The sequence below is a fragment of the Theropithecus gelada genome, chromosome 6, assembly GCF_003255815.1.
Source record: "Theropithecus gelada isolate Dixy chromosome 6, Tgel_1.0, whole genome shotgun sequence".
In the NCBI taxonomy this organism is placed as follows: domain Eukaryota; kingdom Metazoa; phylum Chordata; class Mammalia; order Primates; family Cercopithecidae; genus Theropithecus; species Theropithecus gelada.
This window is the reverse complement of record NC_037673.1, coordinates 56,538,370-56,555,431: the sequence shown is the minus strand read 5'-3', so window position 1 is coordinate 56,555,431 and position 17,062 is coordinate 56,538,370. Positions and strand designations below refer to the sequence as shown.

Genomic DNA, 17,062 nt, shown 5'->3' with positions numbered 1-17,062 from the left:
TGGTCATAGGATTTGACCTATTTATATTTCTGGGTATCCCACAGAATCAGTCCCTTAAAATGCTGAATATCACAATTTGCAGTTTGGCTAATAGATGTATATCCATTTTATTACTTAGTCATAATATATAAAGGATGTTACCTCTTCATATCCCAAGGAAAATGTGGTAGTTGACAAGGAGTGGGTCCAGGCTTTATACCACCTGAGGTGTCATACAACTCGAGGAGTCCCTTTTAAGAGGAATGGATACATCATTGGAATATGTATTGAATGTGGAGATTGAGTACTTATTTAGGATATAAAAATAAATCACACCAGATTATAAAATTAATAAAGCTGACAAATTCTGCAAGGATAACAAAATTTATAAAATTAACTTCATTTTTAGAAAATTAATTGCTTGATACATTTCTACTTTTTTTTCTGGCTCTAGTTTTGGCTGTTTATTCTCTGATTGCCTCTTCATTTTACGTGATCGTGTTTTCTGTGTTGAGAATAACAAGATAATGCAATGTTTTCTTTAGTATGATTGATTATAATCTGTCATTTTATTACTGATAGTTTAGAAAAGTTACATCAAGTTTCTCAATTTTTTTGGGTGATTTCATATACATTCTTAGGACTGTGACCAAACTTGGAAAATGTCTCTCTCAAATGTCTTTCATTTGTCAACTGTAAGATTTGGAAGAATTTTCAAAGAGTAGTTCCTGGCTTTATATGTTTTGAACATTGTGTCTCCTTCACTCCACACAGACTTGTAGTGCCTGAAGCTCTCGGCACATTGATTTTGCAGTGATCTCTAGGCTTGCACTTTCATGTTGCCAGCACCGCGGTAATCAGGTGTGTTCCTGGAAGCTACACCCAGGCAGCCAGCAAGAACCTAAGGGTACGTGGAAGAGACTGAGAACCACAAGAATGTAATCACACCAAACTGAAACTAAATGTATCTTTAACTCAACTTCTAATTAGCCGGATCCGAAAGTGGCCCACAGTCACCCCAGTGCTACCTAACCCAAGGGAAAAGTGTGATAAAGGCAAAATCGGTATGTAGACATTGATCTTAAACTTCTGCAGTCAAAATGTCTCACTCATGCAAAATTGCAAAAGCAAAGGAGCATGCCAACCGACCCCTCGAGTCTTTTCCAGTGTCTTAGGAAGGAGCTCATGTAGGTGAGGGGCCCTGAAGCTTCACCCTTCCTAGCCTCAAGGACAGAAACGTTTCTAGACCACAGGAAATCTGTTTGCCTAAGGAAACAAAGAAGCTGTCCTTACAGTTAAACAGAAATAGTTTTATTTTATTTTTTCCTAGAGTTCAGCACCATTTCTCAGGGCGTATTTCTTAGAAGTTCATTTTATGAAGTCTTCTCCACACGGTCTTTTTGATAGTCAATAATTCACATATTACACTACTTCTTTAAATCACTCCAGTCATTGAATAGCATAATCTTTCCAGGGGGCAAATAGATGGGCTCCAGTAGGCTTTAAATGTTCATTTGTTTTCCTATTTTTTGACTTGCGTAGGAAGAAGTAATCCCTTTCATGTGAAATATTCCCCTTGATTTATTTTAAAGAACCAAATGGCATTGTCTGATAATGGGATGAAAGCCCAGTTCACTGAACAGAATGTGCTATTTGTAATCTGGATTATCCTTTAGGTTTTTTGGCATAGTCCTCAAGAAGCTGAGGATCTGTCATTTTATTGATTAAAGTACACATAAACATACACACGTGCTTACATAAGAAATAAAAACGTTGTAAGCTCAAATAGGCAAGATATTTCACCTGAAAGCCTGAAATAAATGTGATGAGAACCTATGAACTAAGTTCCAGTGTAAACAAGTGGGTTAAATTCTCGTTATAGAAACTTCCAGTGAGCAATGCAGCATGACTGTGGGACCATAATTCAGGAACAATCTGCAGAGCAAAATATAGAGGCACTAATTTTGTTATATTTGCAGCCCACATACTGTAATACCAGATTTGCTCCTGTTGTTCTGGCCAAAGATGAGTCAGGTACCTCTGATATAGCCATTCCTGAAAGACAACAATGGATTCAGAATGTGAGACAGAGAAATCCTAGAAGTCTGACCTTCAGATCAGTTTAACTGTAGATCAATAATCCATTACTTAGACCAATGCAGTACCAAAACATCTCTTCAGCTGGCTGCCAAGGTACTGTTTTATCTTAAATAAGCTGGTTGAGAGCAGTCAATATAGATAAATTTTTCCCACTGACAATTTGCTGATTCAGAGAACATGCAACATCCAGCCACGAAATAGATAAAGCTCAGGCCTGCCCTATAGAATATGGTCACCTGGCTTTCCTGTTCTACAAATGTCCTACTGGAAGAATAGCCCTTAAGCCCTTAATGTTCATCTAAACCAAGGCTTGTTCTAAATTCTCTAGACTCTATCTCATGCATTGTTACATCTCTCTTGGCATACTTCTCTTCTTGAAGTGCGTAACATTTATATACCTTCTACAAATGTTGAGTATTATTGACATGGAGGGAGGGGGCAGACCCTGGTCTATGGCCTTATGTATTATTAGTGAATTACAGTTTCTTAGAGTAATAGGCCGTGATTAAAGTCACATGTTAGGAAAACTTTAATCCAGTAGGGAAAACTTCCAATTTTTTCAAAGTAATTTACTACATTTGGATACAGATTATACAGGTGTTTTTGGTGGCATCCTTACTTGCTTTCTTCTCAACCTGAAGAGATGTAAACGTAAATCGATGCTCATTGTGCTATGCTTACACAAAGGGCTAATTTGAGTAATATCCTAGCCCATCAGTTCATTTTCATGATACATTTTTTTTCTTTACAAAATTGTTTTTAAAACTCCACTGGAAAAAAATAACCTACATGTAAAGTACACAATTTAGTAAGTTTTGATATAGGTATACACATCTGTGAGAAAATTACCAAAACCAAGATAATACACATATATATATATCACCCCAAAAAGTTTCCTCTTCTGTCTTTGTCATTCCTTCCTCCAGCTTTTTCCCAGAAATCTCACCTTCCTCAGGCTGATCAACACTCAGCTGAAGACTCAAGAGGGGGCCTGTGCAGATGTCCCTGAGTCCTCTCTCTGGCCACTCTCTCCTCTCTGTTCAGCAAATTGTAGCTACCTTGACCTCCCTGAATTCCCAGCTCCATCTCCTCAACTTAGGGAGACTTTGGGGTCAGGCAGGGATCCCCCCCGCTTATGTTGGGACCTGGAAACTCTCCGGTATGTACACTGGGGCAATCACAGGCGTCATCTCATTGCATTCCTTTTCTGTAATCACCATGCTTTGCTAACTGTTGCCTAAGGTCTGAAAATTGTTGTTTCATTCATTTTGTCCAGTTTTTGCCATTCTTTCATGAACAAGCATAAATCTGACTCCTTTGGGCAAGAGGCAGAAGTCTTCCTAGTGACTGTATTTACTTTATTATTATTGTCAGCATTTGGAAAAAAAAATTGTAGAGATTGACTATTTTATACTGTTTAAGTAATTTTTTGTTATATTGATTTTACCTAAACAGGAGGTTATTAGAAGTATTTTGTTATACCGCTTATGACAAATAATTGTACAAAAATTAGAAAAATCAGATGAACAAATTTTTTTACAAGACTTCTTGTGGTTATAGAATGAATCTAACACTTTGTAGTATATTTTTTAGGATTTTGTTCTTAGCGCATGTATTAGTTTGTTTTCATGCTACTGATAAAGACGTATCTGAGACTGGGAATAAAAAGAGGTTTAATTGGATTTACAGTTCCACATGCCTGGGGAGGCCTCAAAATCATGGTGGGAGGCAAAAGGCACTTCTTACATGGTGGCAGCAAGAGAAAATGAGGAAGATGCAAAAGCAGAAACCCCTGATAAAACCATCAGATCCTGTGAGACTTATTCACGAGAATAGTATAGGGGAAACTGCCCCCATGATTCAAATTATCTCCCACCGGGTGTCCCCCACAACACATGGGAATTATGAGAGTGTAATTCAAAATGAGATTTGGGTGGGGACACAAAGCCAAACCGTATCAGTGCATATGTTTAGAGGGACATAGAAAACTATATAAATTTAATAAGAATATATACGTATTGTTATTAAATGAAAACATTTGAAATTATAAAAGGAGTAAATATTTTTTAGTAAAATTAAATAGATATGTAGTAAAAAGTGACAGTGTTTTACCCTCATTGCCAGAGAGAACTTTACTTAAATTTTATGTAGTTTTTTCCAGAATTCTTCTTACACCTGAAAAAACTGGATTATTTTTGTATACAAAAGAAAAGAAATCATTCTATATGTATCTCCTTTTCTTTCACTCATTTTATTTCCACTGAATTCAGACAGATAAACTTTACCATTTAAATGGCCTCTGGTGATTCCTTTATATGAATGAACCGTTAGATAGTTAACCAGTTTACTAATGACAGACATTTACATTGCTCCCAAGTTGTTGCCATTGTTCATTTATTTCTTTAGTATTAACTTCTAGACAAGTTGCTACATCAAAAATAATGTACATTTAATATTGCAATAGTTATAAGGAAATCTGTACTTTTTTCAGCAATATATTAGTGTCTACTTTCAAAAAGCTTTAAACTCTTAGCATCATATTGTCTTCTAATATTTACACTCTTAGCATCATACTGTCTTCTAAATCTTTGCCAAAAATTAATGTAAATGAATATGCCATTTTAATTGTTATTTATTTGATTATTAGTAAGATTTAGATTTAGATTTCAATCTTTTTATTAGCCATTTTAGAGGGATGAGCATTCTCTGCCTATGGACTTTGCCTGGTTTTATATTGATATATTCATCATTTTCTTATTTCCTCATTTGTAACATCATTTTAAAGTGCTTTTATTTCCGGACAATGTTTTTACATTTTTTGAGACTCCTATTGTGGTTTTTATTAAAACAAAGTTAGATTTATAGAAAAGTTGGAAAGAATTTGATGTTTTAACAATATTCGGTCTCCCTTTCCAGAATGTGTGTCAGAGAAGGGAAAAGGAGGGATTGTGAAGGAACACACGGGAAGTCGGCAGTGTGGGAGTGATGGATATGTTCATTCCCTTGCTTGTGGTGATGGTCTCACTGGTGTGAGACTCACAAGTATATATTTGCAGTACTCGTCAAGTTGTACACTTTAAATATATCCAGTTTATTTTATCTCAGTTACATCTCAATGAAACTTTTTTTAAAAGCAGCACCAAACATGCAATAAATAGCTTTTAGCCAAAACTAAAAACTGAGTTTGATCAGAATATTTTTGTGCTATTTTGGTTAGATTTCTTCTGTCACAGTTATAATGGCTTTCTAAAATAAATTAGGAAGCCAAAGAAAGTCACTTTAACCTTCAAGAGTAACTGAACCCATAAAAAAGTGCTTTCAGGTCAGACTCAGCCTTAAAAACCTGAAAAATAAATGTGACTTCTGAGTTAGCAGTATATGGGAAACATTTTCTATAAATCTCTGAGAATGAAGGTGAGTGGAGACTACACAAGAGGCAAATAAAGAGATACAGAATTGCCTTACATCTGAACCATAGAGTTAAAGAATGATAATGGTGTTATGATAAATTTTTAGAGAACACTGTTGAGAAAGAGGCATACTCAAAACTGGTTTTTTGGCTGTTTGTGTGTGTGTATGTATGTGTGCAAGAGGTGACAATTGAATGAGGTTCCAAAAAGTAGTGTAAGCTTGAATCACACACATATTTACCAGGCAGGATTTGTGCAGTTGAGAAAGGTGACTGAAAAATGTAGTGGAAGGACATGCTACTGGAAAAAGTTGCCAAGTGACAGACACAGGGCTGTGAGTCAGCCAGGCTGTGTCTCCACAGCGGGAAATGCCTCAGAGCACTGTGCTCTAACTCAGCCATTGTAGCACACAGGCACTTGTATAAATTTCCATGAAATGACTTGAAACCTACTTTGCCATAAGAATGAGATACATTTTGAATTCAAAACTTAAGGTATCTTGATTAGAATAATGAGGAGGAAGAGAAAGAAAAGGTAATAAAATATTATTGATTGATTGATTTAATGTAGCTAGCTGGAGGGTGAGGGGAAGAACTCTGGCCCCAGAGTGTGAAAGCCAGGGCTCAAGTTTCAATTTGAGCATCTACCAGCTGTGAACAACAGAAAAAAATTATTTAGCTTTTCAGAACTTCGGTTTCCTTAGATCTGCAAATTAGCAATAAAAACTAATGTGCCTTCCAAGGTTATGGTAAAAATCAAATGTCGTATGCCTGTGTAAATCTTTTTCAAAAAACAATAAACACTGCAAGTATTGGGCATTCTTATGATGATGTTTATTCTTCACTGGGAGCATTGATGGATTGATTGTTACTTTTCAATAACTTTTTTGTTCCATATTCACTCCAGTTTTAAATTTGCAAATTTTAAATCAGTATTGTTTATAATAAGACTAAAGCTCTTCTTTGAGATTGAGGCATTAATGTTAAAAAAAAAAAAAAAAAAAAAAAAAAAAAAAAAAAAAAAGAAGAGAGAGAGAGAGAGCGCTGTTACATCAAATGCAGTGACTTTGGACAACAACCAAAGAAATTTCCTGTGTAATCCCCATCCCACCACACACACACACACACACACACACACACACATAATACACACGATACACACTATATTTAAAATTGGCAGAGGTGATATTATGAACTCCTGTAAAACCAGATTGATTTGTGTTTGTCAGGAACGTGTGGGTCTGTGTCCTGGGATGCTATATATTTCCACTGTGTACTGCCCATTGACCATTTCTACCAGGATACCTTGAAGGCACCTCAGACTCAGCAAGTTCAATTTGAAACTCATTATGTACTCCCCAGTTGTTCACGCTAGAAGCCTTCAGGCCACCCGTGACTTTTCTCTCTCCTTGTGTCTCTCCTCAGCTTCCCATTGATCAGTCTCTGTACCCTGTTGATTCTGCCTTGTGAATATCTTTTCTGCTCTACCTCATCTGCACTTCTGTTACCACTGCCTGAGTTTCAGTTATGGGCTTCTCAGTCTTTAGCCTTTTCTCTCCCTCAACACAGCCATCACCACCAGCAAGAACTATCTTTGTAAAGCACCAATTATCTTTCCAAAGCCGAAGACTTTCTCTTGTAGGAATTTAACTTTAAGGCATAGTCAGATAAATTAACCAAAATATATGTGAAGAAGCTGTTCCTCACAGTATCGTTTATAATAATAAAAAAAGGAAAAAACCCTTAATATCTCAAAAATGGATCAGTAATATCAAGAGACTATACACAGTAGTCATTGAATTGGTATTATAGATGTATAATAATTTGGAAAATGATAACATAAAAATTATTAAATAATGTGCATAGAAAAATTTGTGGAAAATGTTTTATGCTATAAAAATATTTCTAGGTAATAGAATTTAGTAAGAGTTCTTCTCGTCCTACCTCCTACAAAACTAAAGCAAAATAAAACTAAAATAGAACAAACATTCTGCTATGTAGCCCATTACAAAAGATAGTGCTTCTGGCAAGAAATTGTTACTGACCAAAATCCTGTAACTCAGTACCTGTGAAATGCCATATAACAAATTTACTCATGTCCTCAAAGTTATGAGAACTGGGGACTTCAGGACATCTCATATCTGCCTCATTTTTTCAAGAAAATTTGTTGTAGAATCTTTTATATAAAATACTGTACACTGTCCTTAATCCACTATGTCATGTTCCCTCTATTTACAAATGTGCGTTGTCCTTAGCTATCTTTAAAAACAAACAAACAAACAAACAAAACTGTGTTCATACATATCTTTGTAGGCTAAAGAAAAATGATACTATAAGGGTTGGGAGGTAGAGGGTGGGGGCACTGAGGAAGCCCTGCTGCCCTCAGGTTAAGCTCCGTGTCTCTCTCAGTTAAGGTCGCTGATAGGAGTTACTTGTTCCCAAACATGTATGTTGGCTCTTTACTGTCTTTTAAGTAGCATTTATGATGAATTCCTTTTTTTTTTTTAATGGTGGTATTATAGTATCTGATGTTAGGCCTAGACTTGCTCAGTCAGCAAGTCACCTTTTCTTTTTCCCCTCTTTTGATAGACTTGAGAGACCAAGGCAGCACACACACACACACACACACACACACACACACACATACACACACTCCTCCAACTAGCTTTGCCATTTGTATACATTTCGATTCTGGTGGACTATTCATCATTTTTATAGAAATGCTTTTATGAAATTCTGTCTCATGGAGTGGGTTAGGAGTTTCTTTGTTTTTTGCTTTATGATAACCCATTGCTTCAGTAAATACCTTAATTATTGCCAGAAAAAAAAAATAAACCCAACTGATTAGACCTAATCCCTTCTCAAATCACTTTACTTTGTCATTTCCTATCCATCCTCTCTACACACTCAGATCTCTTTTTTTTATTGTGAAATATATTTGGCATGAGTAACAACATTAGGTAATATGAATCATTTTATTTGGTTAAATGTCTACACACAAAGATTAGTGGAGAATTTGGAAAATATAGCTAAATAATACTGGAACTTTCAATATTTCCCTAGCTACTTGCCATATTCAAAAGATGGGTCTTTGAAGTGAAGAGCAGAATAATACCTTATTATAGTCCATAGTAAATAATATTTATGACTTTCAATAGAAGTATTGATTTTTTTGTTATAGATAGCATGTATCACACAAACTTTATTCTTTTCTTTTTCCTTCATGATATAAATGTATTTATTTTTATTATGCTTGAAGTTCTGGGATACATGTGCTGAATGTGCAGTTTGTTACATAGGTGTACATGTGCCATGGTGGTTTGCTGCACCCATCAACTCATCATTTACATTAGGTATTTCTCCGAATGTTATCCCTTCCTTTGCCCCCCACCCCCCGACAGGCCCTGGTGCCTGATGTTCCTCTCCCTGTGCCCTGTGTTCTGATTGTTCAGCTCCCACTTATGAGTGAGAACATGCAGTGTTTGGTTTTTGGTTCCTATGTTAGTTTGCTGAGAATGATGGTTTCAGGCTTCATCTAAGTCCCTGCAAATGACATGAACTCTTTTTTTTTATGTCTGCAAAGTATTCCATGGTGTATATGTACCACATTTTCTTTATCCAGTCTATCATTGATGGGCATTTTTGTTGGTTCCAAGTCTTTACTATTGTGAATAATGCTGCAGTAAACATACATGTGCATGTGTATCTATAGGAGAATGATTTATAATCCTTTGGGTATATACCCAGTAATGGGATTGCTGGGCAAATGGTATTTCTACTTCTAGATCCTTGAGAAATCACCACACTGTCTTCCACAATGGTTGAACTAATTTACACTCCTACCAACAGTATAAAAGTGTTACTGTTTCTCCACATCCTCTCCAGCATCTATTGTTTCCTGACTTTTTAATGATCGCCATTCTAACTGGTGTGAGATGGTATCTCATTGTAGTTTTGATTTGCATTTCTCTAATGACCAGTGATAATGAGCTTTTTTTCATATGTTTGTTGACTGCATAAATGTCTTCTTTTGATAACTGTCTGTTCATATCCTTTGCCACTTTTTGATGGGGTTGTTTCTTGTAAATTTGTTTTAAGTTCCTTGTAGATTCTGGATATTAGCCCTTTGTCAGATGGAGATTGCAAAACTTTTCTCTCATTCTGTAGCCTGTTCACTGTGATGATAGTTTCTTTTGCTGTTCAGAAGCTCTTTAGTTTAGTTAGATCCCATTTGTCAATTTTGGCTTTTGTTGCCATTGCTTTTGGTGTTTTAGTCATGAACTCTTTGCCCATGCCTATGTCCTGAATGGTATTGCCTAGGTTTTCTTCTAGGGTTTTTATGGTTTTAGGTCTTACGTTTAAGTCTTTAATCCATCTTGAGTTAATTTTTGTATAAGGTATAAGGGAGTGGTCCAGTTTCAGTTTTCTGCATATGGCTAGCCAGTTTTCCCAACACCATTTATTAAATAGGGAATCCATTCCCCATTGCTTGTTTTTGTCAGATTTGTTAAAGGTCAGATGGTTGTAAATGTGTGGTGTTCTTTCTGAGACCTCTGTTCTGTTCCATTGGTCTATATAACTCTTTTGGTACCAGTAACATCCTGTTTTGGTTACTATAGCCTTATAGTATAGTTTGAAGTCAGGTAGCTTGATGCTTCCAGCTTTGTTTTTTGTTTGTTTGTTTTTTTCTTTTGCTTAGGATTGCCTTGGCAATATGGGCTCTCTTTTGGTTCCATATGAAATTTAAAGTAGTTTTTTCTAATTCTGTGAAGAAACAATGGTAGCTTGATGGGAAGCATTGAATCTGTAAATTACTTTGGACATCGTGGTCATTTTCACGATACTGATTCTTCCTATCCATGCACATGGAATGTTTTTCCATTTGTTTGTGTCTTTTCTTATTTCCTTGGGCATTGGTTTGTAGTTCTACTTGAAGAGGTCCTTCACATCCCTTGTAAGTTGTATTCCTAGGTATTTTATTCTCTTTGTAGCAATTGTGAATGGGAGTTTGCTTATGATTTGGCTCTCTATTATTTGTGTATAGGAATGATTGTGATTTTTGCACATTGATTTTGTATCCTGAGCCTTTGCTGAAGTTGCTTATCAGCTTAAGGAGATTTTGGGCTGAGACGATGGGGTTTTCTAAATATACAATCATGTAATCCGCAAACAGAGATAATTTAACATCCTCTCTTCCTATTTGAATACATTTTATTTCTTTCTCTTGCCTGATTGCTCTGGCCAGAACTTCCAATACTATGTTGAATAGGAGTGGTGAGAGAGGGCATCCTTGTCTTGTGCCAGTTTTCAAAGGGAACGCTTCCAGCTTTTGCCCATTTGGTATGTTATTGGCTGTGGATTTGTCATAAATAGCTCTTATTATTTCAAGACATGTTGCATCAATACCTAGTTTGTTGAGTGTTTTTAGCATGAAGCGGTGTTGAATTTTATCGAAGGCCTTTTCTGCATCTATTGAGTTAGTCATGTGGTTTTTGTCATTGGTTTCATTTATGTGATGGGTTATGTTTATTGATTTGCGTATATAGAACCAGCCTTGCATCCCGGGGATGAAACCCACTTGATCATGGTAGATAAGCTTTTTAATGTGCCGCTGGATTCAGTTTGCCAGTATTTTATTGAGGATTTTCGCATTGGTGTTCATCAGGGATATTGGCCTGAAATTTTCTTTTTTTTGTTGTGTGTCTGCCAGATTTTGGTATCAGGATGATGCTGGCCTCATAAAATGAGTTAGGGAGGAGTCCCTCTTTTTCTGTTGTTTGGAATAGTTTCAGAAGGAATGGTACCAGCTCCTCTTTGTACCTCTAGTAGAATTTGGCTGTGAATTCATCTGGTCCTGGGCTTTTTTTGGTTGGTAAGCTATTCATTACTGCCTCAATTTCAGAACTTGTTATTGGTCTATTCAGGGATTCCACTTCTTTCTGGTTTAGTCTTGGGAGGTTGTAGGTGGCCAGGAATTTATCCATTTCTTCTAGATTTTCTGGTTTCTTTGTGTAGAGATGTTTATAGTATTCCCTGATAGTAGTTTGTATTTCTGTGGGATCAGTGGTGATATCCCCTTTATCATTTTTTATTTATTGTGTCTATTTGATTCTTCTCTCTTTTCTTCTTTATTGATCTGGCTAGTGGTCTGTTTTGTTAATCGTTTCAAAAAACCCGCTCCTGGATTCATTGATTTTTTTGAAGGGTTTTTCGTGTCTCTATCTCCTTCAGTTCTGCTCTGATCTTAGTTGTTTCTTGTCTTCTGCTAGCTTTTAAATTTATTTGCTCTTGCTTCTCTAATTCTTTTAATTGTGATGTTAGGGTGTCGATTTTAGATCTTTCTCACTCTCCTGTGGGCATTTAGTACTATAAATTTCCCTCTAAACACTGCTTTAGCTCTGTCCCAGAGATTCTGGTACATAGTGTCTTTGTTCTTATTAGTTTCAAAGAACTTATTTATTTCTGCCTTCATTTTGTTATTTACCCAGTAGTCATTCAGGAGCAGGTTTTTCGTTTTCCATGTAGTTGTGCTGTTTTGCATGAGTTTCTTAATCCTGAGTTCTAATTTGATTGCACTGTGGTCTGAGAGACTATTTGTTATGATTTCTGGTTTTTTTTTTTTTTTTTGCATTTGCTGAGGAGTGTTTTATTTCCAATTATGTGGTCAATTTTAGAATAAGTGCGATGCTGTGATGAGAAGAATGTATATTCTGTTGATTTGTGATGGAGAGTTCTGTAGATGTCTATTAGGTCCACTTGGTCCAGAGCTTAGTTCAACTCCTGAATATCCTTGTTAATTTTCTGTCTCGTTCATCTGTCTAATATTGACAGTGAGGTGTTAAAGTCTCCCACTAGTATTGTGTGGAAGTGTAAGTCTCTTTGTAGGTCTCTAGGAACTTGCATTATGAATCTGGGTGCTCTTGTATTGGGTGGATATATATTTAAGGTAGTTAGCTCTTCTTGATGCATTGATCCCTTTACCATTATGTAATGCCCTTCTTTGGCTTTTTTTATCTCTTTTGGTTTGAAGTCTGTTTTATCAGAGACTAGGGTTGCAATACCTGCCTTTTTTTTTCCTTTCTATTTGCTTAGTAAATCTTCCTCCATCCCTTTATTTTTGAGCTTATGTGTGTCTTTGCACGTGAGATGAGTCTACTGAATACAGCACACTGATGGGTCGTGACTCTATCCAATTTGCCAGCCTGTGCCATTTAATTGGGGCTTTTAGCTCATTTACATTTATGGTTAATATTGTTATGTGTGAATTTGACCCTGTCATGATGATGCTAGCTGTTGATTTTGCCCATTAGTTGATGCAGTTTCTTCATAGTGTCAATGGTCTTTACAATTTGGTATATTTTTGCAGTGACTGAGACCAGTTTTTCCTTTCTATATTTAGTGCTTCCTTCAGGAGCTCTTGTAAGGTGGGCCTGGTGGTGGCAAAATCCGTCAGGATTTGCTTGTCCATAAAGGATTTTATTTCTCTTTCACTTATGAAGCTTAGTTTGGCTGGGTATGAAATTCTGGGTTGAAAATCCTTCTCTTTAAGAATGTTGAATATTGGCCCCCACTCTCTTCTGGCTTGTAGGGTTTCTGCAGAGAGAGCTACTGTTAGTCTGATGGGCTTCCCTTTGTGGGTGACTCGACCTTTCTCTCTGGCTGCCCTTAACATTTTTTCCTTCATTTCAACCTTGGTGAATCTCACGATACGTGTCTTGGGGTTGCTCTTCTCAAGGAGTATCTTTGTGGTGTTCTCTGTATTTTCTGAATTTGAATGATTGGCTTGTCTTGTTAGGTTGGGGAAGTTCTCCTGGAAAATATCCTGAAAAGTTTTCCAACTTAGTTCCATTCTTCCCATCTCTTTCGGGTACACCAATCACACATAGGTTTGGCTTTTTACATAGTTCCATATTTCTTGGAGGCTTTGTTCATTCCTTTTCATTCTTTTTTATCTAATTTTGTCTTCATGCTTTATTTCATGAAGTTGATCTTGAGTCTCTGATATCCTTTCTTCCACTTGATCAGTTTGGCTATTGATAATATGGTAAGCTTCATGATGTTCTCGTGCTGTGGTTTTTTCAACTCCATCAGGTTGTTTATGTTCTTCTCTAAACTGGTTATTCTAGTTAGCAATTCTGCTAACCTTTTATCAAAGTTCTTACCTTGCTTGCATTAGGTTAGAACATACTTATTTAGCTTTGAGGAGTTTGTTATTACCCACCTTCTGAAGCCTATTTCTGTGAATTGATCTAACTCATTTTCTGTCCAGTTTTGTTCCCTTTCTGGTGAGGAGTTGTGATCCTTCAGAGGAGAAGAGGCATTTTGTTTTTTGGAATTTTCATCCTTTTTCCACTGGTTTTCCTCATCTTCATGGATTTATTTTCCTTTGGTCTTTGCTGTTGGTGACCTTTGGATGGAATTTTTGCATGGTCATCTTTTTTGTTGATGTTGATGCTATTGCTTTTTGTTTATTAGTTTTCCTTCTAACAGTCAGGCCTCTCTTCTGCAGGTTTGCTGGAATTTGCTGGGGGTCCACTCCACACCCTGTTTGCCTGGGTATCACTAGCAGAGGTTGCACAACAGCAAATATTGCTGCCTGCTCCTTTCTCTGGAAGCTTCGTCCCAGAGGGGCACTCACCAGATGCCAGTCAGAGCTCTCCTGTATGAGGTGTCTGTTGACCCCTGCTGGGAGGTATCTCCCCATTGGGAGGCACAGGCATCAGGGGCCCACTTGAGGAGGGAGTCTGTTCCTTAGCAGAGCTCAAGGGCTGTGCTGGGAGATCTGCTGCTCTCTTCAGAGCTGGCAGGCAGGAACATTTAAGTCTGCCGAAGCTGTGCCCAGAGCCACCCCTCCCCTGAGGTGCTCTGTCCCAAGGAGATGAGAGTTTTATCTGTAAGCCCCTGACTGGGGCTGCTACCTTTCTTTCAGAGATACCCTGCCCAGACAGGAAGAATCTAGAGAGGCAGTCTAGCTATAGCAACTTTGTGGAGCTGCAGTGGGCTCTGCCCAGTTCGAACTCCCTGGCAGCTTTATTTACACTGTGAGGGAAAAACCACCTACTCAAACCTCAGTGATGGCACACACTCCACCCCACACCAAGATAGAGCATCCCAGGTCAACTTCAGGCTGCTGTACTGGCAGCAAGAATTTCAAGCCAGTGGATCTTAGCTTGCCGGGCTCTGTTGGTGTGGGATTCACTGAGCAAGACCCCTTGGCTCCCTGGCTTCAGCCCCATTCCAGAGGATTGAATGGCTCTGTCTCATGGTGTTCCAGGTGCCATTGGGTTACGAGAAAAAACTCCTGCAGCTAGCTCAGTGTCTGCCTAAACAGCCACCCGGTTTTGTGCTTGAAACCCAGGGCCCTTGTGGTATAGGCACCCAAGAGAATCTCCTGGTCTGTGGGTAGTGAAGACCATGGGAAAAGCGCAGTATCTTGGCTGAGTAGCACCATTCCTCATGACACAATCCCTTACAGGCTTCCCTTGGGTAAAGGAGGGAGTTCCCCAACCCCTTGTGCTTCTCAGGTGAGGTGACACCCCACCCTGCTTCTGCTTGCCCTCTGTGGGCTGCACCCACTGTCTAACCAGTTCCAGTGAGATGAACTGGGCACCTCAGTTAGAAATGCAGAAATCACCTGCCTTCTGTGTTGATCTCACTGGGAGCTGCAGGCCGGAGGTGTTTCTATTTGGTCATCTTTATTCTTTTCTTATAATTGAAAAATAATGATCTTAAAATTTTTGTCTCCACAAGCAGAAACAAATAAATTATCTCAGTAATATAGTTTTAATAATAGTTGCTCTTTTTTATCATTGGCAGGGGTGTAAGGGATAAGAGAAGAAATAGTTAAGAACACAGGTGGGTTCAAATCTATTCTCTGGCACTTAATAGCTGGGGAACTTTGGGCAACTCACTGAAACCATTTAAGCACTAGTTGCCTCTTCTGGAAGATGGCAGTTGTAATAATACATAATTGATAGTGTCATTATGAGATAAAATGAGGTAATGCAAATGAAGTTATTGGCCATGTGCTTGGTACACAATAAGTACTCAAAAGCTACTTCAAAGTCATTTTTTATTCTAGGAGCCATTCCTTACAGATGGAAAAATTGTGCCTTTTGCTTACATTTTATTTTGCAGTTCACAAGATGTCTTCAAGAGTATGACCTCATTTTGTCCCTACCACAAACATGAGAAATAGAAATTGTTAGCTACATTTTCTAGGGAAAAAAGCTGAGTGTCAGGAAAATTAAGTGACTCAGTCAAGGGTCTACACCTCATCATTAGCAGGATCAAGACCAATCAAAGTACCTCTTGATAAGATCATACCTGAAGCTAACAGATATGTACAGGCCTCCTACAACATAGGTAGCCATGTTTAGTGTAGGCAACAGTTGGACTTCTGTGTCTTCATTTCTGGCACTGGATACTGCTTCTATTATAGAAGTTGTGACCTTATCACTCATCAAGCAGATGGCATTGCTTGATTAGAGTCAGGCCATATTTAGAACATTTCTATAAAGCCATTCTTATTTGGGCAAACATTTTTGCCAATTGAAGTGTTTCTTTTCACTAATTGAGCAAACAAATCATAGGCTATCCACTCATAAGGGCTTTCCACCACCCATATTTTCAGGAAGGCAGGTGTTGAGCTTATATTTTCAGAATGTATTTTCGGCTTCCTATACTCTTAAGAGAAATTGAAGCCTCTTTGATGAAGGTGAGGGTCTATAAACATGCCTGTATTCATTATAAGGGGATTTTGTCTGTCCTCGTAGAAAACTGACTTTAAGAAATAGATGTATGCTGAAGCAAGATAATATGAGTGTCAGGCTGGACACGTAAAATAGAAGGGAAGGCAGTGGGGAAAAGGCTGAGAGAAGAGTACTGTAGACTTTACATCACAATGCTTAAATTAATCTAAAATGTAAGCTATAAAATAGACTAAAATTATATATAGACATATGTGTGTATGTGTGCATATGCATATATGTGTATGTATCTCCATTCTTGAAAGGCTAACGGTCACAGTAGATTCAAATCAAATAATATGGAGTTAGTTTTGAAGAAAAAGCCAAATAAGACATCTTTGCTAGACTTTAAAATTTTATTTTAACTGAAGCTACAGTATATACATAACGATATAGACTAATCTATTTACTTGTAAAATTAATTGTTTCATTGTCATTGAATCAGATGTGAGTGTATTTAGATAAGTCAAGGTAGTCAAAGAGTATAATAAGAAACATTGAGACCTAGGGATCAGGCTAACTCAGACTTCTCTCTGGACTCTGCCACATCAGAGAAATATTTCCTCAGGCAAATTATTTTCATAGTTTTGAACTTGAAATTCTAATCTGATAAATGGAGACACCAATGCCTAACACATAAGGGAGCTGTGAGGATTAAATGACATGCACAATTTGCACGGCTTCCTCAAGTTGCTACTTATATTAGTTGGCTAGGGCTGCCATAGAAAATACCACAAGCTGAGTGCCTTAAGCAACAGAAATTTATTATCTCACCGTTCTAGAGGCTAGGAGTCTGAGATCAAGGTGTTGGCAGGGTTGGTTCTTT

At 37.5% G+C, this 17,062-nt stretch overlaps 1 protein-coding gene across 8 annotated transcripts in view; it reads left to right on the top strand.

The window, feature by feature from the left end:
- Positions 1-17,062, top strand: part of PDE4D (phosphodiesterase 4D) — a 1,562,006-nt gene that overhangs the window by 881,805 nt on the left and 663,139 nt on the right. The window lies entirely within an intron of this gene.